At 37.4% G+C, this 23,541-nt stretch overlaps 1 long non-coding RNA gene across 4 annotated transcripts; it reads right to left on the bottom strand.

The window, feature by feature from the left end:
- Window positions 1-678: 678 nt before the first annotated feature.
- Window positions 679-23,541, bottom strand: LOC110597605 (uncharacterized). 4 transcript variants are annotated; one of them, XR_013423870.1, is made up of 6 exons: window positions 23,465-23,541; window positions 22,565-22,766; window positions 18,879-18,929; window positions 12,718-12,849; window positions 8,384-8,554; window positions 679-2,277 (listed from the first exon to the last, which is right to left on the bottom strand). It is a non-coding gene; the product is annotated as an uncharacterized LOC110597605 (long non-coding RNA). The 4 variants fall into 4 exon arrangements; XR_013423875.1 differs by lacking the exon at window positions 23,465-23,541 and adding an exon at window positions 23,373-23,458; XR_002483350.3 differs by lacking the exon at window positions 12,718-12,849 and having other exon boundaries at window positions 680-2,277.

The following is a 23,541-nucleotide window of genomic DNA, read 5'->3' as shown; positions in this document are numbered from 1 at the left end:
ACTGCTTCTTCATTCTCCCTTTTATGTGTCTCATGGATTCCCTGTCTCACAAAATCTGTCCTCAAAAATCCAGATTGTTCTTTTACTATGATATAGGGTTTTTTTTCTGTTTTTAATTTCTGGTAGAAAATTTGATTGCTAATTATATATTTTCCCAAAGTCCATTAAAATGTTGAATCTTTACCTGTAAAGGAATCGCTCCACTCAGCCTGCTCTAGTTTCCTAGAAGTGGATTGAGGTGGGAGTTCCACTAGTATGATCTTGCGTCTTCTGTCTTTTCCTGGTACAGTGCTTAGTTCTGACTATCTGCCTTTGAGGTTGCATCCCCCACCTCTCCCTGCCACTCCCACTCCCAGGTTCTGTGAGCCAACAGTATAAAAGTTTAAAACCTCAGACCCCTTTTGCAAGCAGGCAAGAAAGGGATCTATAGGCTTAGTCCTCACTGAAGATAATTTCTCTAGTTTGTAGAAAGGCATTAACAGGATTACATCAACACAGCATTTTTAAATGCTGCTCATCCGAAGGATCTTGAAATTATTACCATCTAATCATGCTACTCCCCACATTGCCTGTGTTACAGTTTAACCTGGATATCTGTGTTTCTTACTAAAATGAAGTTACATAAAAAAATTCTGCCTACATATAAATTATCAAATTCATACACACACACACACAGAGACAGACAGACAGAGAGAGAGAGAGAGAGAGAGAGAGAGAGAGAGAGAAGATAAAAATTCCTGCCAGATCACTTGCACTCATGCCAAAAAGAGGTGGTGGGGGGATATAATATATGGAGTTCTGATATATTTGAGAACTTGTTCAAAGAATGGAATGCAGCCTTAAATTTCTACTAGGAACTGACAATCTGGAATTACACCCAAGAGAACTGAGTACTTGCATAATTAAAACCACACAATGTTATCCAAAGATTATAAAAAGTAAAGCAAAATACAATACGCTTAACAAATTTGAGTCAACAACCTTTTATCTTTTTATTCTATTGATGTTCCTCAAACAGGGGACACAAGTACCTCAAATATTGTCTTAAGTATGTTCACATAAACAAATGCTGACGTTCATCTTTCTCATATCATTCTTCATAGTTTGATTCTTTTCTGGTTTTTTATTAGCATTCTGGTTTTATTCCTTTAAATGTTTAAATGTTTCTCACCAAGGACACACTGTTTTCCTTCTCTGCACCCAAAGCAAACCAATACGGACACACACATACACATGTCAAGGTGTTGCTGAATGAGTCCAAGCCACAAGAACAATCAATAGCAAAACAGACACACTTAAGTACAAATATTTTTACATTCTAGTTCAATCGATGTTCTGCCCACTGGACCATGCTACTTTAGTAGGACATCCAGTACATTGTTACTGATCAGCAATTGCCAAATGTTTAACTACCAGTGAAAATAGCTTTCTGTTCAACCTATGAATGATACCCAGGTCAAAGCAAAACCGCTTCTAAACACCACGTTATTATCCCACCTATTGTTCTCAAATTCTATGCTGTAGCCAGCCAACACAAATGAGCCTTTCTTGGTGGGTTTATTACCTTTCTATCACAGCCATAGCTACCCCAGCAAGAATAGCAACCCTGACTAAAGCAAATCACAGGGCTACCATTCTGGAAAGGGCTTGAATGCGGGCAACCACTGATGCCAACTTCTCCTGCCAGCTGAAAGCATGACCGGGCATCATGGGACTCCCAACAATGCTGTGTTTGGTTACTTCCTGACCCAGAGGACTAGAAGTAACTCGTTAGATATTTGTTAAATTTTACCACCGTTCTTCATTTCCTCTGCCTACATCAAGTTTCCTCTGTTTGGAATCATTTCTGATGAACTGAGCTTTTAGCAGTCTCTACTTTAATTCCAAACCATTGGTTTAGAGCAAGGTTCACTCACAGACAGAGGTGTAACTTGAAACATGTACAAATGGGATAATTTTACTTTTGATGTTTGCATATATGCCTTAACCTCGTAAGTGTTCTCTTCTCTTGGACAGCAGGCAAATGAAGGATATGTCAAGCAGGAAATTAATTTGATTATGTATATTGCTTTGGAAACAAGAACTTCAATCCCAACATTTATCTTTACATTGTAGAACACTGAGGGCCAGAGAGGTTGAGAGACTCTCTCAGGTCACTCAAACCAGGATAATATCTGGAACTGAAGCTGAGGCCCCTGGGTTCTGTTGAAACTTATCATCCTCCAGAATGTGTTGTTCTTTATTCCACTCTCTGCATGAAGGAGTCCATATCTGCAACTGGGAATAAGGCATCCAGAATTACTTCCGTGGAAGTGACAGCTTTCTTTCTAATCATTAGCCATTCAATTTCCTCATAATGATTAACAAATACTGATTAAGGTATTCTGATAGCTCTTGGAAAGTTACCTATTCTCAATCACAAAGCAAGTGAACAAGTAGAAATCTCTTCTGACAGGCTAAATATGAATACTTATTATTTTCATAAACAGCATTGCTCATCTAGATCACAGTAACCAGAACCTTTAAGAAGGGTTTGACACTTAAAAATTCATCAGAGATGTTCAAGAAATCCTTCCTTCGCTGTTAATCAGAATAGTAAATATATGAATCATCTTTCCATCCTTTAATTATTCAGAAATAAAAAAGAAAATCACCCTTAACTGACCTAGTTATAAGACTTAGTCAATGTCTTGACTAAGAAACATAGCCTAGCATAGAAGCTCTCAATTCAAGTTGCATCTTTGAAACATCTGAGGGACTTTTAAAAAATGTAACGGCTAAGTCATATTTTAAGAATTGTTACTTTTAAAAGTTAGTGGAAGCCAAGTGCTGTGGAGCACACCTGTAATCCCAACAATTTGGGAGGATGAAGAAGGAAGATCACAATTTGAGGCCAGCCTCAGTCATTTGGCAAGGCCCTAACCAACTGAGTGAGATCATGCCTCAAAATAAAAAGTAAAAAGGGCTGAAAATGTAGCTCAGGGGCAAAGTGTTCCTGATTCAATCCCCAGTGCCAAAATAATAATAATAATAATTGGAGTTGAGACATTTATATTTTTCAAATTCTCCAAAAAACAAAAAATCATTGTGCAGCCAAGTCTGAAAATCACTGGCATAGCTACAATCTTTATGTTCAATATATGTGACCATGAATCCTGCAGCTATCCCTTACTTTATAAACATGGGCACATTTCTTTGTTACTCTGTACCTCAGTTTCTTATTCAGCAAAATGATGATGCCTATAGTGGATATTGGACTGGTTTGGGTATATATGAATCTTTTACATGGCTTATGACAAAAGTCAGTTCATACTGGCTATTAGTTCATTCAGAAGTTCTGTTTCCATTTGCACTGAATAGCTTTTATCAGAATAAACCTTTTGCAATGATAATTATAAATCTAGAAAAATATAAGAAAACCATTGTTTAAAGTCATTGGTGTAAAATCCAAGGCAGGCAGAAACTAAAAAAAAGATATAATTGTTAAGTGAGGCAAAGCATGCTAGGTGAGCTCCGTAATTCATTGACCTTTCTCCTGACAACGGCTCAGGCCTATCTCCATGCAAGGAGAAACTCATGTGAACCAGGAAACAGTGTCCTTTGGGGAAGAGGACACAAATGTAGGGGTTCAAATTTTGTAACATAACAGGAAATTGAAAGAAAAAAGGCAGAAATAAAACACAGAAAACAAAGGAGATAACCTCTAACCTGCATATCAATTCTCCTCAAATCCTTACATAAACTATATACATCTTTTTACATAAACTCTACAACTGTTTAGTAAGAATCCAAGGAACCTTACAGAAAGCAGCACTCCAGGATTAAGAACCACAAAAATATCTCAGCAGCTACCTCGTGGATAGTTCAAGTCTAACTAGCTAGATTAGAGGTACTTGATAAATACCCTTTGCTCTCTTTTCTTTTTCTACACCCTCACCCTCACCCTAGTACTGTAAATTGAATCCAGGGACACTTTTCCACTACGGTCCCCATTGTTTTGTTTTGTTTTTATTTATTTTGAGACAGGATCTCACAAAGTTGCTTAGGGCTTGATGAGTCTGGCCTCAAATGAGCAATCCTCCTGCCTCAGCTTCCTGAGGATATCTTTAATTTTCATTAAAACTTTAGAACGACCTTACTTTAGGAGTAAGAAACACACAACACATAGTGTATGGCACAGGTCCAAGAGAAAAACTAAAATTAGATGCTCATCCAAAAACAAACAAACAAACAAAAAATCAAGCCTTCAAAACATCAAGAGTATGCTATTAATTTAATATTTTTCAAAAACAAAATTTAACACTCTTTAGAAAAAGATAACATTATCCAGAAGGTTTTCCCACAAATGTTCAGCTTCTAATTGAAAATTACTAGACATATCAAAAATAAATAAATAAATGAAAATAAGACAAGTAGCTCTGAAATTAGTCAATAGTAGCAAAACCAAGAAAATTTAGATGTTAAAATCCGCAAAGACTCTAAAACATCTAATTGAATTCCGATGAATTTAGAGGGAAAAAGTGGACAAAATAGATAAACAAATGTGAAATCTCAGGATATAAATAGAAACCAATAAGGAAAAAATGTAGAAATTGTGTAACTAAAAGTACAATATTATAAATAAAATTTCATTAAATCAGTTTAACATCAGATTAGAACTATAGAAGAACTAATTAATCAACTCAGGACAAAAATACAGAAAAATAAAATAAAAACCCATAATAGAGCATATGAGATCTGTGGGACAATATTTTGTGATTAGTTATGTGTAACTAAAGTCAGAAGGAGATAAATGAGGAAGAAGAAATACTTGGAGAAACATTTCCAAAACTGATAAAAATATACCAAAAGATCCTTTAAAAAGTTATAAAACTCAAGCATGGCAAACTATATCCATCTAGGCACCTATGGCAAACCAGGTTAACAGTTAATGATTAAAAATAAAAATATTTCTATTATCCTGCCTATCTCCCCACCCCCTCCTCTGCAATCTTATACTCAGAAAAATGAGATACTGAATCCCATGTGATTCAAATGTATGATATCTCAAGGTCATTGTACTGTCATGTGTAACTAATTAAAACAAATTTTAAAAAAAGAAAAATATTAAAAACAATCAGAGGAAAAAAAAGACACTTTACTTTCAGATGACATCCCATGAGAATAAGGAAGATAAAAGATAATGGAATTATATCTTTAAAATGCTAAACGAGGGGCTGGGGATGTGGCTCTAGTGGTAGCGCGCTCGCCTGGCATGCATGCGGCCCGGGTTCGATCCTCAGCACCACATACAAACAAAGATGTTGTGTCTGCTAAGAACTAAAAAATAAATAAATAAATAAAATCTTAAAAAAAATTGCTAAACGAAAAGCCTGTTGCTTTTAATTTTGCAGAAATGAATATAAATGAAGGCTAATTTTAAACAAAAGCTGAGAGAATTTATTGCAAGCAAAACTTCATTATAAGAGATGCTGAAGGAAGTTCTTCTGGCTAGAGGAAATGAGTCAAACCTGCAGGAAGAAAAACCAAAAGCAAAAGAAATGATAAGTATTTGGGTATAAGGACCAAATAAGGCTTGGTCATTCTAAATGACATCAGAATCTCAGCACATGAGGTATCTGTGTTATGAGTGACATCCAGGAGCTGAAGCTGAGAGATCACGGCTTTCTGTCTCTCGTCTCATTCTCCTGTGCTCCTTGCTTGGAATGAAAGGCACAACCATTCCCTGGGTAAATTCTCATTTCAGCCTGCTCGTCCCTTAACCAAGCTGTAGTAGAATTTGCAGATCTTAAATGTGCCACAGCATGAATCCATTCCAGGAGCATAGAGTTTATTCTTAACCACATAACCTTAGCATGCATTTGGCCCCAGAAATCACAAAAGGATTACATGAAAAAGAAAGAACATTAACAATTAAGAGAATAAAGACAATATTTCTTAAAAATTTCTTATAGCATTTGTATTCTTACACTTTTTTTTTCCTTTGCTGGTTTCCTCTTCTCCACTCTTAGAAAGTCAGTGAGTCTCATTTAGCTAGGGAATCACCCATCAAAAAGAGACACTGTTCTAGTTCCATCCATTTACTGACAAATGCTATCATTTCATTCTTCTCTTTAAGGCTGAGTAATATTCCATTGTGTATATATAGCACAATTTCTTTATCCATCTATTTGTTGATGGGCACCTAGGTTGGTTCCACAGTTTAGCTACTGTAAATTGAGCTCCTATAAACATTGATATGCTGCATCACTGTAGTATGCTGATTTTAAGTTCTTTAGGCATAGACCAAAGAGTGGAATAGCTGAGTCAAATAATAGTTCCATGCCAAGTTTTCTGAGGAATCTCCCTATTGCTTTCCATAGTGGATGCACAAATTTGCAGCCCCGCCCCCAGCAATGTATGGAACTGGAGACTATTGTGCTAAGTGAAATAAGCCATCCCCCAAACCCAAAGACAAAGGCTAGAACATCTCTCTGATGTTTTCTCTGCTATGTGGATGCTAACGCACAATTGGGGTGGGAGAGGGAAGAATAGGGAAATGAAGGAAAGGGAGGGGAGATGGGAATAGGAAAGACAGTAGAATGAATCGGACATAACTTCCCTGTGTTCATGTGCGAACACATGACCAGTGAGACTCCACATCATATACAACCACAAGAATGAAAAGTTATACTCCATGTAGGTAGGGTAGGTCAAAATACATTCTACTGTCATGTATATCTAAAAAGGACAAATACAGAAATAAAAATAGAAATAACTTTTAATAAAAGAGACCCTGCTGAGCTGAACTTGGTTAAGGTATAGAAGGCCAAATGGAAAGACACTGGGATTTTATAAATAGGACTATCCTGACCATTTAACCTAGGAAAAACAGGCACTGCAACAATCCTACACTCACTTCCCATCCTGGACTTCTCTGTGCAGAGCTTATTGCCAATAATTATCTTTGTTCTATAGTTTGGAGAAGAGCGTTCCTGTGTTCTTTGCTTAGTCCCCACTATTCCAAACATATCCCATGCTTACACTGCCATTGTGTTAAAAACAGAACTAAATAAAAACAGTCATTCTTTCAGAAGATACAATGGCTGGCTCAACAAACCACAAGGGACAAATATGGCAGTAGGGAAAGCCTTTTAAACTTTATTTCTGGCAAACCACTTGAGCCAGTGCCCAAAGCGGAGGGAGGGTGCGGAGACATTTCACTCTCTATTCTTAGTACTGCCTGCTGAAATTTTCTCAAATAATAAATGTAGAGGAAGCCCAATTTGATATCTTTTCATACAATCCTTAAGTGTAAGGAAGCATGCTAGGTGAGATTTAAGGGCTTTCACCAGCTTCTATATGACTCCTCAATTAATCACAGTGTCCATGCAAATGCAAGCCTTGCCATTCTCAGAGCCAGTGACTCAGTGAATATGTGCTCAAATTAATTTTTTAGGCATGAACCATCACCTCAGGCTCTTATTATCTTACTCCGTTTCTCTCTATTGTCATCAATGTCTTCTGGTAAATTTCATAATTCCTCAGAGTTTGAACTTGCCTAAACAGTGATTCCGTCTTTAATTGCTAATATTATGAGAGAGAATTGACTTTCCACTATTAAAAAGCAAAACAGACAAATGATGAAGGTAAGTAATTAAAGTTAATTTTACAAGATGTTAAGCCCATTGACATAGAGTAGACAATTTAATGAATATTTGATGAATGAATAAATGAGCTAATGAGTAAATTGGCAAGAACATGTTCCTAGGCTTTGATGTAAAGGAATGATGCTTTGAAGAGATTGCAACTTTCTCTTACCTGGGAGTTATCACCTACTGGAATGGTGTCCCTTTGGTTTTGCTTTATAATTACAAATGTATTCTAGTTGAACTAGCTCCAGAAACTTATTTTCCCACATTTGTCCAAACGTTTCGTTGGATGGAATTTAACTTTCTGCAAACTGCACGTGCAATCTGTCTTGAAGTGGCAGGCAAATCAGCTTTGTGCACACATATAAAAGAGACTTTGTGGCATTTGGTTTAGGCTTCGAAATCAAGCATCATTCTCATATCTGGTGCCCAGTGACTCAGTCCTTGTACCAAGAGACTAAAGAACTTTTCCTAGAATCTTCATTCAGGGTTGTTGTTGATCTTTTCCTTCCAGACCCATATGTTGTAGTCTCTTGGTTCTCTAGGCTTCTCCTCTAGCCTGATTTCCTGCCCAGATCTATTATGCACATCAATTCCTCTTTGACCAACTCATTTCTCTGGGCTGGAAATTTTGACCTGGTCTGAATCTCAAAACCAGCCTTTTCATCCTAATATCCCTTTGGTATTCCAAGTGTGTATTTTAGTTGTACATGAAAAGGGAAACCAGGGCAAAGTTTCTCTCTTTAACTTACCTGCAACCCAGCTAGCTGCATCTTTTCCACCTGGGCTCCAACTCCCCACTTCAACTTTTCAGTATGTCTTGATCTTTGCTTTCTGGGCTTTCTCAATGGAGTGAACAACCTACTTGGCACTTCTCTATTTCAACTTCACTCTTCTTTTTGGTCCAGTGTGTCTTGGAACCACTACAGTAGTGAAAACAAGCAAACAAAAAAATTAAAAGACAAAAAAAAAATTAAAACAAACAAAAAAAATGCTTTTCTGTTGTCACAAAACACCCCATACTTGAACAATACTGACCAGGTACAATGTTTAACAGGGATCTGAAATATGAAAAAAAATGATAACAATGCCTCTGTTGTAAAAAATCAGAAATGAAATACCTTAGATGTTAGTATATGTGATGATGTGATGTAATGATGTGATGGACACACCCTCCCCTGAGATGCTGCACCTTAGTACAACTTTGAAAATTTCCCCCACCAGGTAGACGATCCCAAAAAGATATTCACTGTAAGAGTTTGACACCCCACGAGTTGATCTAATCCTAACAAGGAGATCCCATGCCACTCCACTCTACCTAAAGCCAAGTGCTTCCTAATTACAGTTTCATCTATAGTATAATATCTAGACATTCAGCATCTAAACAAATAATGTTCTTAAGCACAATAAAAGTTCTAGATATGCTTGTGTATGTACACGTGAAGCAGGTCTCCTGAGCCTCCCTCCCCCTTAAATTCTGATTACATAAATACTCCTTAGACTACTTTTGAAAAAAAACCCTGCACAATAATTGCTTCATATTTAATGCTGAAAAGCAATGGTGGCATGTGGATTTAAGATGTTCATTGTTCTACAGACATATATTTATATATTTGTCCACATTCGTAGAATCTAAAGCACCAAGAGTCAACTCTAATGTAAACGCTGGACTTCAGGGGATAATGATGTGTCAGCCTATCAATTTAACTATCTTCCCCTGTGGTGCAAGATGTTGATACTGAGGAAACCATGCCTGTGAGGCTCAGAGGGAATATAGAAATCTCTGTGCCTACCTCTCAATATTTCTGTGAACTTAAACTGTTCTAAAATTAATCAATTTTTTTAAATTATTATTTTTATTTTGATATTTTGATCACTCCGTTTTAACAAAAGGGCATGGGTGCAAAAATTATATGGAAGACACAGACACACAAGGATAGAATGACCTCCTGTAGGTTACCTGAGCACTTCCAGCTACAATAGGAAAGTGATAGACTACAGACTCATCAGAGGAACATGTTTTACCTTACCACACATTTTATGGTTATATATCACCAATAGGAAGGGAGAGGCTGGAGAAGGAGTGATGAAAAATCCCTGGTATCTGACTCAGTTTTCCATTTTATACTTTTCCAAATCATTTAGGCCATTTCCTCTGTTTAGGTAGAGCACACAGAAGACACTTTCACCCAAACTCCAAAAAAATGAGTTTACCCTCCCAACTGATGTGAGAAGAGAGAAGGTTCCTTCCTGTTTTATAATTGCAAGTCATATGATATATGGAAGCTCTAACCAAAGACATTATTTAACATGATTTCATATTTAGAATTGCAGCATGTAAGAGTCTTGCCCTTCACAGAGATCAGGTGCTTTGGGAAAGTTACTTCTTGATTTCTGCTCATTTCGGCCTTTGAAAGGTCTTGAGACAAATGTGACTCATTTTACGCTGCTAAGAGAAATATACTATTCAAAATCCATCCTTGAATTTTAAAAGTTGTGATTGTATAGATCCAGGCAAAAACAAATGCTTCCTTTGAGAAGGCATCCATTGGGCTGGGGTTGTGGCTCAGTGGTAGAGCGTTTACCTAGCACATGTGAAGCGCTGGGTTTGATTCTCAGCACCACATTAAAAACAAACAAATAAATAAATAAATAAATAAAATGAAGGTATTATGCCCATCTATAACTAAAAAAAAATTAAACGCATCAATTTTTGAGAGAAGGAAAAATCCTAAAATCATACATGATTATTGTGAATAAATAATACATTTTATATATAATTCATCATTTAATTCCAGGTAAATGGATGCAGTTAGAGAAGATAAGGCTAAGTGAAGTTAGCCAATCCCCAAAAACCAAATGCTGAATGTTTTCTTTGATATAAGGAGGCTGATTCATAGTGGGATAGGAAGTGGAAGCATTGGAGGAACAGATGAACTCTAGATAGGGCAGAGGGGTTGAAGGGGAAGGGAAGGGGCATGGTAATTAATGATGGTGGAATGTGATGATCATATTATCCAAAGTACAGGTATGAAGACAAGAATTGGTGTGAATATACTTTGTGTACAACCAGAGATATGAAAAATTGTGCTCTATATGTATAAGAATTGTAATGCATTCCTCTGTCATATATGAATAAAAAAATAATTATTATTATTATCATTTTCATTGTTTAGATTTTTAAACTCTACCAGCGATCTCAATTTTCCTGTAACTTTTTTTCTGCAAGACAACTTATTCTTGATATGTTTCAACTTCATACTATTTATTCCATTTTTATGAGCTCATGACAATAATTCTCAGTCTTTCTGCTCCAAGGGGTATGGAAAGAGAAGAAAAGTCTAGACAGAGGAGCTTTAGAAGAAAAACAGAACTCAAAAAAAGAACCAAGAGAAAAAAAAAATATTGGTGTTGCTCTTGTTTGCATCTTAACCTTCCCCCAAAGGCTCATGTCATAAAGTCTCGGTCACCCTTGGGGCACAACTGGAGGCAGTGAAAACTTAAGAGGTGGAGCGAGTGCCCACAAAGTTCTTTGTGGACCTCCACCACTTGCCTTTTTTTTTCCTCTCATTTCCCAAACAGGAAGCGAGTGGTTTTGCTCTGCCATGCACTCAGACCATGAAGTGGCGCTGCAGACTCAAAGCAAGAGGGGCAATTGATCCTAGGCTAAAACATCCAAAGCCCGCAGCTTAATTAGCTTAGGTATTTGTCACAGTGACAGAAAGCTGACAACACAAAGGTCTAAGATGACTGAAAAAATAACTAAAATAGGAAAGTGGCAAAAACCTCTCCACAGAAATTATTCTCAAATGTCCCAATATAAGGGCCCATTTTCAAAATTCATTTAGCATCAAATCAATACATGAAATCCTTTGGGGATGATGGAAAGATTTAGTATCTAGGTGGTAGTCATGGTCTTACCTGGCCTATTCCATTGTCCATGCTCATTGAATTGTGTACACTTTATTACACTGCAATAAAGTACAGTTTATGACACAGAAATTATCCCTCAATAAATTTTATTGCAAAAAGAAAGCAAAACATTTCTTTATGGTGCATAGATGAGTTAAGTGTTCAGAGAAGAAATGAACTGTGAATGATGGTGAGCTTTCACAATTTGTCAAATCTGTTGCTTTGAATGTACTCTTGTAATTTATTATCTCTCATTAAAAAGTTGTAAAAATTGTGAAATAAAATTTTGAGATATCAGAGGCATCACATTCACTCACAATCACAGAAAGGACACAAGAAATAGCATATATAGTTTTTCTTTGTGTTATTTCATTCACAACTTAAAGAGTTTTACCCTATTAATGCTAAGAAGTTTGAAATGTTTCATATTTTGTGGTAGAATACACAAAGTCTATGGATTGGAGAATAAGAATCTGAAATGCATTAACTTTCTAGAAAAAGAGGGATCTGGAAATTCACTCTACTCTAAAGCTAACAATTTAGCCTGCCAAATGCATTGTGACCACACTGGTAGAATACAAAGGATAGTCATGGCAATAGCATTGAGCAGAACATCAGCATTTCCTGGGGAAGCTCCCCAGTGGTCCATTCTTGACAGGTGGGGCAAAGACAGCCAGGCAGCACCTGCATGCAGCAGTTGTGTTGTGGTAGAAGAACTCCAAATTTAGGGAAGACAATATTTTTATGCTGGAAAGTAAGCATGCCTGGCAGAAGGATATAAGGTCTAGATTCCAAGGCTATTCACAACACAAATATTGAGGAAAATAATCCAGAATGCACAGCAGTGACTTCCTCACTCCTGAGACATGCAGAAATATCAATGGTGTGTGGAGAATTGTCCTGCAAAATAGCAACTTTATCGTTAGAGTGACTACTTTATTTTTAATTTTTTAAACAAAATTATAATTAATTTATTAAAATCCTCTGTCTTCCAGATTCAATTTTATCTTAATGTGCTTATATAAACATGCTCAATTTTATTCTGAACACCACAAACTACACTATAAAATTTATATTAATTATGAGAAAACAGACATGGCAAGGGTTAGTCCACAATGTCAGGCATGTACTGAAGTTCCTTGTAAATTGCTTCATACAATCAATAACCATCCACCTGTTAATGTCTCCTCCAAATGATGAGTTCTTGCCTGTGAAATTCATTTTTCATCCATCAAGTAACAGAGATTAAAAACTAATCCAGTCTTCAACCAGTTGCTCATAATCACAAAGGATGTTTCACTGTATCCTGGAAGAGCCAAAATCGAGGAGTTTTATTTATTTAGTTTCCAGACTAACACTATGTAGAAATATGATGACCATATGTCTACTTTTGAAAATGTGATATTCTCAGCAGTACATGGTAGCACACACCTATAATCCCAGAAATTTGAGAGGCTAAGCCAGAGAATCTAAGCTGGCCTCAGTAACTTAGTGAGGCCTTAAGCAACCTAGTGACACCTTGTCTCAAAATAAAAAAATAAAAAGAGCTGGGGATGTGACTCAGTGATAAAGCACTCCTGGCTTCAATCTCCAGGATATAGATATAGACGGGTAGATATAAATATTATATTCCCTCTGTAATAGTCAGTTTTCCACCACTGTGACCAAAATACCTGGCAAGAACTGCTTAAAGGAGGAGAAGCTTATTCGGTTCATGGTTGTAGAAGTCTCAGTACATGATAGGCCGACTCTATTGCTTTGTACCAGAAATAAAGCAGCACAGTTTGGGGGGGGGTGGGGAGGCGGGCAGAAAAGCATAAAAATCAAAATTTAATCCCTCTATCTCATGGGGAAAACCTTAGGCACAAATTTCAAAAAGAAGGAGGAGGAAGAGAAAGAGAAAGAGGAGGTGGGTGGAATGTTCTCCTGAAAAGATAAGTCCCAGGCATGTTAAGGAAATTTAACCACTTCATTGTTTCTCTAAGGTAGATTCTGTGCCTGCTCCCCAGTGGGACTATGACTTGGGAGGGCATTCCTAGAAGAGCCTTAGCAGATGCTGGGCAGGAATAACTGTGGGGACAATGAGGTTCACACTGTGAGCACCCCCATTGGCACTCTAACTACAGAACTTACTCTAAGGCACCAGAAACACCAACTAGGGTTTCAAGATGCAGGTAAGTCACAAGAAATGAGATTTATATTTCAAATCAATTTAAAATAGCTTTAAACCTTTTTTTTTTAAAATTTGATTCTAGAGTCCTAATCTGCATTCTGTCAAGTGTAAACTCTGAAACCTTTATGGTTCAAATGGGGAAAGGACAAAGCACAATTAAAGTTGGTAACTCTCAGAAAATGAGTTATAGTCATAATTCCAACCCTACCAGAAGCATTTTAAAATTATTTTCCTGTGCTTTGTCAAAATATAAATTTGATTTTCATATTTTAAAACTTTGTAAGTATTACATGAGCAAATTCTCATACTGAAAAAAATATAAATAAAATAACCTTTCTGCCTACCACCCTCACCACACGTCTCTAAGCACTTCTTTCTACACATTCACATAGAAAGTGTTAGAATGGTAGCATGTCTACCATATCCAGCATCATCTTTTCAATAGAAAGAGCCAAGGAGAGTGAAATGGCCTACATTGCATGATAGTGACTTAGCTGTTGCTGGATCATTTGACTGTGATTTGGGAAGAGTGTTCCAGAAGAAATTCAAAGTTTGGATGAATGCCTAAGAGTAAGAATTTTAAGAAGATCTTCTCTTACCTTTATCTACATTATTCTAACTCATAATTATCTCAAAGTCATCACACACACACACACACACACACACACACACGCAACTTCACTGAAACTCCTGTGCCCTAAGGATCTGCTTCTCCTCTTATTGATGTCATCTGTCAAACTCCAAATATCCCACCAGAAGTGAACCCAAGGTCCTGTCCTTCTGATGACTCAATGCCACTTCCAGACAAATGGTTGCTCTCTCTTTTGTTTAGCTGTTCCTTGGAGCAGCTGGCAATAAGATCCTCTTCTCCCTTTAGTCATCATTTGACCGTCTGGTCCCTCATTAAGAATTTAGCACCACAGGGCTGTGGGTGTAGTTCAGTGGTAGAGTGTGTACTTAGCATGCACAAGGCCCAGCATCAGCTCCCAGCACACACAAAAGAGAATTCAGCACCCAACCTAGAATCTTCCTATCACCCCAGGCCTACTGTCATGCAAAGCATATTCAACATCTCCAAGGTGCATCATCAGCACCTTGGCCAGTAGTTCCTTAGCCTTATGCCCAGTGATCTATGCCCTCACTCCACCTCAAGCACCAACAGCCACAGTCTGGCCATGAATTTGGTCATCATTAAAAACTGCACTCCAGGCCACCCCACAGCCACACTTTCTCTCACACGCCCTACCACCACCCCCACAAGCTCCTCTCCTTCCAGATGCCTTGCTGTAGCCCTCTCACTGTGAGACTGCTCACTACACCAGTGCAGTGACACACTGGCCCTACATCCATCAGCCTCCTCCCTGGCCACATCTCTCCATCAGCACCATCCATGGCCCCTGCCTCCCCTACTTCTACCCCCAAATCCTGGCTCCATATTTCATCTGGCCAATTCCTACTCATCCTTAAAGTCTTACTGAAATGCCACACTCTATCCGGACTGGTTAGCTAAATAAGATTCCCCTGTTAAGTCATCTTATAGGTTTTTGTTATTTTTCTTAGCTTCTCTTCAAATACACAAATTACCTTATTGCAATTACATTATTGTGAATTTGAACATGGAAGATATATTCTATCCTAGATTATACATTGGTTGAGGATAGAAACCAGGATTGATTTACTTTCAATATCTATCAACTAGTACCATGAGTGGCACATAAAAGAAGTATGTACAGATTGGCATACACATACTTATACACACACACACACACACACACACACACAATTTCCTTTTAGTAAATGAATATCTGTGTTCTGTAAGCAATGATAAATCAAACAGAGCATTGTGCTGCCTGACCTCAAAACTAATTGCAGCCACTTTTTGGAAAAATGCACTAACTTCACAAACAGCCTCTTCCTGATCTCTAGAGTAGAAAGGTCTGTGTTCTCTGCTGAATATTCTGTGGTTGAAAGGGACATTTGCCAAGAGCCTCAGCACTTTCTGTAGCAGACAGTGTAAAGAGAAGCAGCAGGGATAAAAAAATCATGTGGAGGGGAAAGATTATCAAAGGGCCCCTGCAATTCAAAGATGCCAAGAGGAGGGTGCAGTCACAGGCTGTGTAATACAGGAGGCAGGAGGGAGGCTCCTATTTGTATTTAAATAGCAGGATTCTTTAGATAGAGATGTTGGCAATCAGATATCAGAGATGGTGAAAACACCAAAATCCTTTCTCCCTCGGGGGAAGGAGGCTGCAGGGTGATTTCTGTAGTCCAGGAAGGTGGAGGACTGTACCTTCCCTTCCCTTCCCCCTGCATGTCCCACCCAGTACCAGATTCCCTGGGGAGATAAACCCTGCATTCCAAAATACTGTAGGAATCACTCTGTTCTTACTGTCAATGTTCATCTAATTCTTGGTGCAAATCTGAAAGGAAAAAAAATGAAAAAATAAGGAAAGCAGAGAAGAGAAGAATGAGAGAGAGATCAAGAGGATTTTACAGTTCACCAAAAAAAAAAAAATCAATTACTAATGTACATGGAGAAATGACTACGGAAACCATTGTAATCCATTTCCTCATTATTCTTTTAATCAACCAGGACCAAACCTGGACAGCTGTTTACTTTATATACCTTCAGTGGGTAAAGACTGCTTCAACATTAGAGAAGAGTCTGCACCATGTGAGGTGGAACCCGAGAAAGGAAGGAGGGTGGCCAGAGAACAAAAACAATTGTCAGGAGTGCTCAATTGCCTGGCCATTGTTCCAAGCTTTAGTCCCAGAGTTGTGTGTTTAGTCTCAGCAGCTCCACAACTTACAAGACCTGCTCTCCCCAAAAGGCAGTTTAGCCTCTTTCTTGGGGATTTCAATCCCATCCCTCAAGCAGAATCAAAGCACCCTGAATTTATACACAGTGCTTTCTTTGAAAGAAGCCATGAAAGACTTTTATCCAGTGTTAAGAAGAGACAGACTGGAGTTCAAAGGATTATATGATTAGCAGAAATATCTGGGTCTACACATTACCAATTAAGGTTTTTAAAAATCTAAATATACAATAATATGCCCATACCTATAATACTTCCATAAAAAAATCAAATATACAATGCTGTACCAAATATAGCAAACAGGGGAATGGTTTAATGTTGTTTGAGTTGGTCTGATTCTTTTAATCAAACCTTTAAGTACTGTTAAGTTCTGTCACTTGGGCAAAATACAAACAAATCTTTGAAACTACAGCACATCTTGGAAAGAGTAAACACCACTACCATTTGCTTGGCAAGAGAGGTTACAAATCAATCCCCCAAGACCCAGCTGTAAAGAATGTTCTGGCAAGATTCATTTGCATGAAACAAAATCACCAGGCTCAGGCTTTTGATTTCTCAGTATTTACTCAGAGCAGCAGACAAGAACATAGGGCTCTGGATTCGATTGTTTATATAAACACCCTTCCCCAGGTAGTGGAGGAGGAAGGAGTACAATATAATTTGATGGTGGATGACTTTAAAAGCAAAGGAAGACTAAAAAAAAAAAAAAAGAAAAGAAAAAGGTTATGGCGACCTAACACTAGGTTTGCTTTCTAAAGCTGCAGGGGAAAGAAATGGCAAAGCTTTCTATTTTGGTCAACTTTTGTTCTAAAAAATTGAATTAAAAATAACAATAACTAATCATCTCTAAATTTCTTCAACTAAAGATACCACAAAAAACCTTTCAACATTTCTTTTAAGAATTTCTTTGTTGGCTCTGAAAATTATGGTTTAAAAATAGCTTGCTTTGTATCTTCTTTGTATACTACCGTTCTACAAATACATTCTGAAATGCTTAATTATGAGAAAGCTGTTGCATGTTTAGCTTTAATCATTCATGAAATCTCTCCACTTTCTTCACCTCCAACTGTCACGTTCTCTGTTTCCAGCAGTGTGCAAGATTTTCCAATAAGGAACAAGCTTTGTTTAAAATGTAGCTACATATATTTTTAAATGCATAACTAAGTTCTCAAGAGAGAAAGGGAACCTGAATGCTAGGAAGGAGAGGATTGGAGGCAGACCTGGAAAAATGGGACTAGCCCAATAACGGGTCTAAGTATGGCAAAACTGTAGTGTTAGCTCATTGGTATGATACCCCTGAGAATATTTGCATTTGTAGCTAGGCTTCCTGGAGTAATCTTCATATAACTGCAAGCATCTAGCTTGTATATCTTCAAGTGAGGGGGAAAGTGATAATTAAAATTCTATTTATTAAAATAGCAACCACATTATAGTCAGGGCGTAGCATTCAAAAGGCATGAGTGTATAGTCACACATCACATAAAGACATCTGTCAAATATTGACCCATAAGATTATAATGGAGCTGAAAAATTGCTACTGCCTGGTGACATCACAATGTAATGCATTAGTCATATGTATGAAGTGACACTGGTGTAAACAAACCTACTGTGCCACTAGTCATATAAAAGCATAGTACATACAATCACATACAGTACATAATACTTGATAATGATAATAAACGATTATGCCACTGGCTTGTGTATTTACTGTGCTATATTTTATCATTATTTTAGAGTGTATTCATTTAACATATTTTTTTAAATCTGAACTATCAAACAGTCTTCCCTGTTATGCCAACAGAGTAGCCTCACACAGCCCGTGTTTACTATGCCTCTTCATTGCATCATTTTCTCTTACGCTAATTTAATTCCTTGTTATGTGTTCATAAAATCCCTAGGAAACAATAGATTTTTATACACACACACACACACAAAGCATAAATGTGTATTAGGCTTGATACTCTCGGTTTGCATAAGTACATTCCATGATGTTCACACAATGACAAAATTGTCAAACTGCACATTTTTAGGAATTTATTCCATTGTTATGTGATGAAGGACTGCATATAGCTTGCACTATCAAAAGCTTTTTCTTTATAGTAGAAGAGTTATAAAAACCTTAGGTTGAACCATTTGAAATTGCTGACATTTTATCATTTAAGAAACAAGATTATCCAATAAGAGTACCGTCTCAATGTTTGCTTTGCCCTATACAACTAATCCCTGTCCTCAGTAACCTTGGTAATCTTTCATTGATGTCTTAGTTCCCCCATGTAATTTTCTTTCTTAGAATTTATCAGAGCATTGTCCCTGTGAATCTCGACTTCTTCAAGTCCCTCTTCTTACCTTAGCTAGATATCCAATCATCCCGTTTCATCCAGTTTCCTCAATATGGACCTTTTGGGGAAAAAAAAAAATGGTATCTAATCCATGAGAGAAACTGAGGTTGAAAGAGAAGCAGGAAAGAATTTGGAACTCACTAGTACAATCAAGGGTCAAGCCATCTCTAAAACCAACAGACCTTTTATACTTCCAAAGATGATGACCTCATTCCATATGCCACCAAGAGAGTCTATATAGTTTTCTCTTCCTTGACATAAGTTACATAAGTCTCTTTTCTGTTATCTAACCTTGGTGAGTGCCAAGCTCCAAAAAGGAAGTTAAAGGAAAGGGTAAAGATTCCTTCCATATTTTTTATAGGGAATCTTCACTTTCTAGCCATACACCAGATGCAAGGAAATGTTCTCGCTCTAGTGCCATCTGTCATCTCAGCTGGGATAGAATCACATAATGAGGTAGTAGAAAAAAGAAATAAAATGACCCGGCTTTAAATCCTGTCACCTGCTGTTACTGATTATACTTAACTTCTCCACTTGTAGCATCCTTGTCTATAAAATGGAACTTGGGTCAGGTCAAGCCATGTACGTTCATTATCAGACTCAAAACAAACAAATGTTTGAATATTTTTGAAATGCCAAGGTACAAAGATGTTGATGGGAGAATTTACATACAGAACAGAGTTAGGATAGCATGGTGTAAGCAAAGCCACATACAAAAAAAAAAAAAACAGAGGGGGCAAAACTACTATACTTTTCCAAAAGGAATATTTATTCAGAGAAATATTAAAATATTGAATATTTATTCAGAGAAATACTGAAATTGCAAGGAGCTGTCATATTTAAGGATGAAGACAAGTCAATTCCGCAGATGTAGGTCCTCTGAGTCAAAGGATGACATTCCAGGTCAAGCAAGCTTCAGGGTTAGCATATAGATCACCGTTACTTCCCACACAGGTGATTCAGAGGAGGTTCTGTGGACACCCTACACTTCCTATACAGTAAGTAGTTCAAAAGGAACAGACAAGTTTTGCATGTGGGCAAACCCCATGCCCACACCTTTAAGGTTCATTAGGACCTGTGAAATTTAATTCTAATTATTGCAGTATTTTCTCACCTAAGAATCACCTTAACAAATGTTTTCCATTTTGGAAAACAATTGAGTGATAAATATGGCTGTTGGAGTATAGTCTTCATTACTTCATGCAAGAGGAATAGAATCATTTGAAGCTCCTAAAAAACTGACGAAGATCTCCTGATAGACTATTAGATTGGATGGGCATAGCTACTACCCCAGACTTCTAGAAACTGACCCTCAGGGGATTTCTGGGACTTCAAGTTGTAGGCAGTTGGTTGCAGAAAACAAATTTCTGTTAGGCCAACAAATTAGTTGAAAAAAAAAAATCACATAGAAAGCCATCAGTAAATTATGGAAGCACATTTAAATGAACAAAAATTCAAGAAAGCAAAGGTGAGCTGGCTTTCACAGGCCATATTCTTCCCCAGGACATTTGCCAGTTCTGACCATGTTCTGAAAATCAAAACTGATCCATGCAGAAGGACCACAAGAGGGGAAAGGGGACCCAGTAAAGCCTGTGGCCTTCAAACAAGTGGCTACAACAACTGGGAAATGACTGTACCCCTAAATGTTCATCCAATTTTCCCCGTAGTACATTTGCTGAATTCTGAGTCTGAGCACAAGATAGGGAGTTTCTGTAAAGTAGATTAAAATCTTCAGTAACCCCGCAGTCATTTGAGGAAAAAAAAAAAAATCTATGTGGGAAAAGGGGCCTGAGTCAGAAAGATGGCTGGTCTCCCTGATATGTCCATAGAGTATAGCAAGATGTTATAGAGTAGACCAAATTTTATCCATCTTTCAAGACTCTCTATCAGAAGTATGGGAAAGAGAGGCCTGAGGGAAACAGACAGAAGCAAAGGTGCGGGGGGGGGGGGGGGGGGGTAGGGTCTCTTAAAACTTTGGCCCAGCTTCAACTCATCTGCCTTACAGAGTTCAATCTGGTAGGAGTCGCATCCTGCAGAGCTGTGAGACTTGCTCTGTACATCAGTTACCAAGCAGAACAAACAAACAACAAAGCAAATGCATGGGAAAAAAAATAGACATTATAGTTAGTATTGAAGGACTGAATATGATACAATGTTCATCACTATGTCAGAGAAATAGGAAGAAAATATAACAAAAATGATGAAAGGGTATGGAATTTAATTAAATAATGGGAATCTACCAAAAACTAGTCATTTAAGACTGAAAATATAATATCTGAAATTAAGAGCTCATTGGCTGAATTTATCATTGGTCAAAGATTGATTAAGACACTCCAGAGATAGATCAGTAAAAAAATATTTGATCAAAGCCAAGAGACCACAAAATATAAAACATATCATTCATATGCAAATCATAGTTCAATGCCCTGAATTTTTATTCCAGGAGTTCCTAAAGAGAAAAGAAAGAAAACACAGTATAAATTGAGAAAGAAAACATGGTCACAAATTTTCCCAAATTCTTAAAGCAAGCAATGCTCACATTAAAGAATCTCAGCTAAACGCAAACAGAATAGATATAAAGAAAACTATAACTAGGCATCTCACAACCCTACTGCTGAAGTCAAAAGATTGATCCCAGTAACTGGATGGTCAATGTGCACAGAAGTCCACATCCAAATGAAATATGCTAGAAATTATTTTTAATTTTGTTCATTTAAAAGGAAATTTACTTCTATAAATTTAAAACAAAAAAAAAACAAATGGAAGATAAATAAATTGTTTACTGTTTGAAGATGATAATTGCTTTTTAGAGTGAAAGAAGCCATTTGTTTCCAATTGTCCCATATCAAACAGACAAAACCATCTGTAGGAAGAATTTTGATGACTGACTTTATGAGTCAATTAGAATATTGAGAAAGTAATTCAAAAGAAGTGGAGTTAAGCAAGTTAAGTCATCACTTTCACTTTGTGCACACATTATTTTAGAAAGCTTGACTGAGATTGCTCATGACACAAAAATAACAGAGAATTAGACACAAATTGTAGTGGAATCAGAGGTGAAGTCTCAAAGTGTATATAGTGCCCATATCAGGTGCCAGGAATTTTTCCCATCCACAGAGATCCTCATAGGTATGAAATGATCTTTACATAGATCATAAATGGATATTAAAATGAATTCATTCATTAACCTGAGTCTCCATAATGTAGTCATTTAATGTAAATCATTTCAGAAAGTCCTGTATCGTTTGGGTCCATTTCAACTCCATTTTCCTCCTGTCTAGAAAGAAGCATTCATTCTAGCTGTCAGCTTCTGGATTAGCAGGAGCATTCAGGTCCCAGAGGAATCAGCCCACCAAGTTCTGTTTTTCAGGAACTGAGCATGCACTCCCCTCCTCCCTTCTTGCAGAAACTGCAGACCTCTCTCTTCCTTGCTTGCGCCATCTCCTCCCTGCTGCAAGCCTGGCTACCAAGAGGGGCAGACATGCAGCTAGTGAGTTCCTTCCTCTCCAGCCCACACATGCCTTTTCTGCTGAACTGTTTCTGCTAATCACTTTGGAAAACAGGGATAACTGAAATCATAAGCACAATGGAATTAGAAAACTCATGCTCAGAGCCATGCTTTCCGTAACACTCTTTATATCTGAAATTATAAGTGAGTGCAGTTGAGATCCACCCCCCACACACACTCCTTACCATTTCTTCCTGGGCTCCATCCATTGATTAAAATAAATCCTGATAATGTCATGAAAACATCTGGTGTCTCTGGTGACTCTAAGCTCCCAGTACTCAATTCACAATCCTGAGGCCCCAGAAGAGATCTCTGCTATTTCCTCCAGAAGTGGGAATCTCCAAGGTAAAGGCTCCATTAGCTTCTAGGGCCTCTCCCATTTCCCCACTACTTGCAGAAAGGGGAAAAGAGAAAATTTAGAAGAGAAAGATTCTCATAATCAAAGTGGTATTTTTCCCTAGTCTCTTTAAAAGGACCCATGTACTCATCTATCATAAGTAAATTTATACAACTAAAATTTGCCATCTATTAAGAAATCCCTGAAGTCCTTAAATTTCAGATCAATGATGCTTATCTCTCCTGCTTCACTCACTAGCATCCCTATTTTTTCAAGTATGGCATGTAGGAATTACTTTCTCTTTCTCCTTTCTCCTTTATATTTTATCAAAATTATTATTCCCCTATACATTCTATAGTCATTTCATTCTCACTCTTTTCTATCTTTTTAAGGTATTTGCTAATTACCCTTGACATATCTGGAAGGAAATCATTCCAAGTCACTATTTAGTTATCTCAAAAGAATATCAGTTGAGGTTTCAAAGATTTATTTTCTCTACTGTTCTCTTGTTTTATTTTAATGATCACTTTTTCTATTGTTTTAGGTCAAGAATTTTTGGTCAGACCTTAAATAACTTTGCTTTCAACTAGCAAAGTCTTTCCACAGTTCCTGCTTAACTCTTTATAAGCACAATAAACTGGGAAAGGCAGGATTACCTTGCATCTCACTCTGCTGCCCTAGCTGGATTCCTGGTGTTTAATATCCAAACCAAGCAGAATAACATAGCACCTTCTACCTCTGTTCATACCTTTCTCCCCGTTATCAAATCCATCTCAAGAACGCATCACTGGGACTGCTGGAAAATGGCAGGACTCAGAAAGGAAG

Source organism: Ictidomys tridecemlineatus, chromosome 1 (genome assembly GCF_052094955.1).
Source record: "Ictidomys tridecemlineatus isolate mIctTri1 chromosome 1, mIctTri1.hap1, whole genome shotgun sequence".
Lineage (NCBI taxonomy): Eukaryota > Metazoa > Chordata > Mammalia > Rodentia > Sciuridae > Ictidomys > Ictidomys tridecemlineatus.
This window is presented reverse-complemented; position numbering and strand designations above follow the sequence as displayed.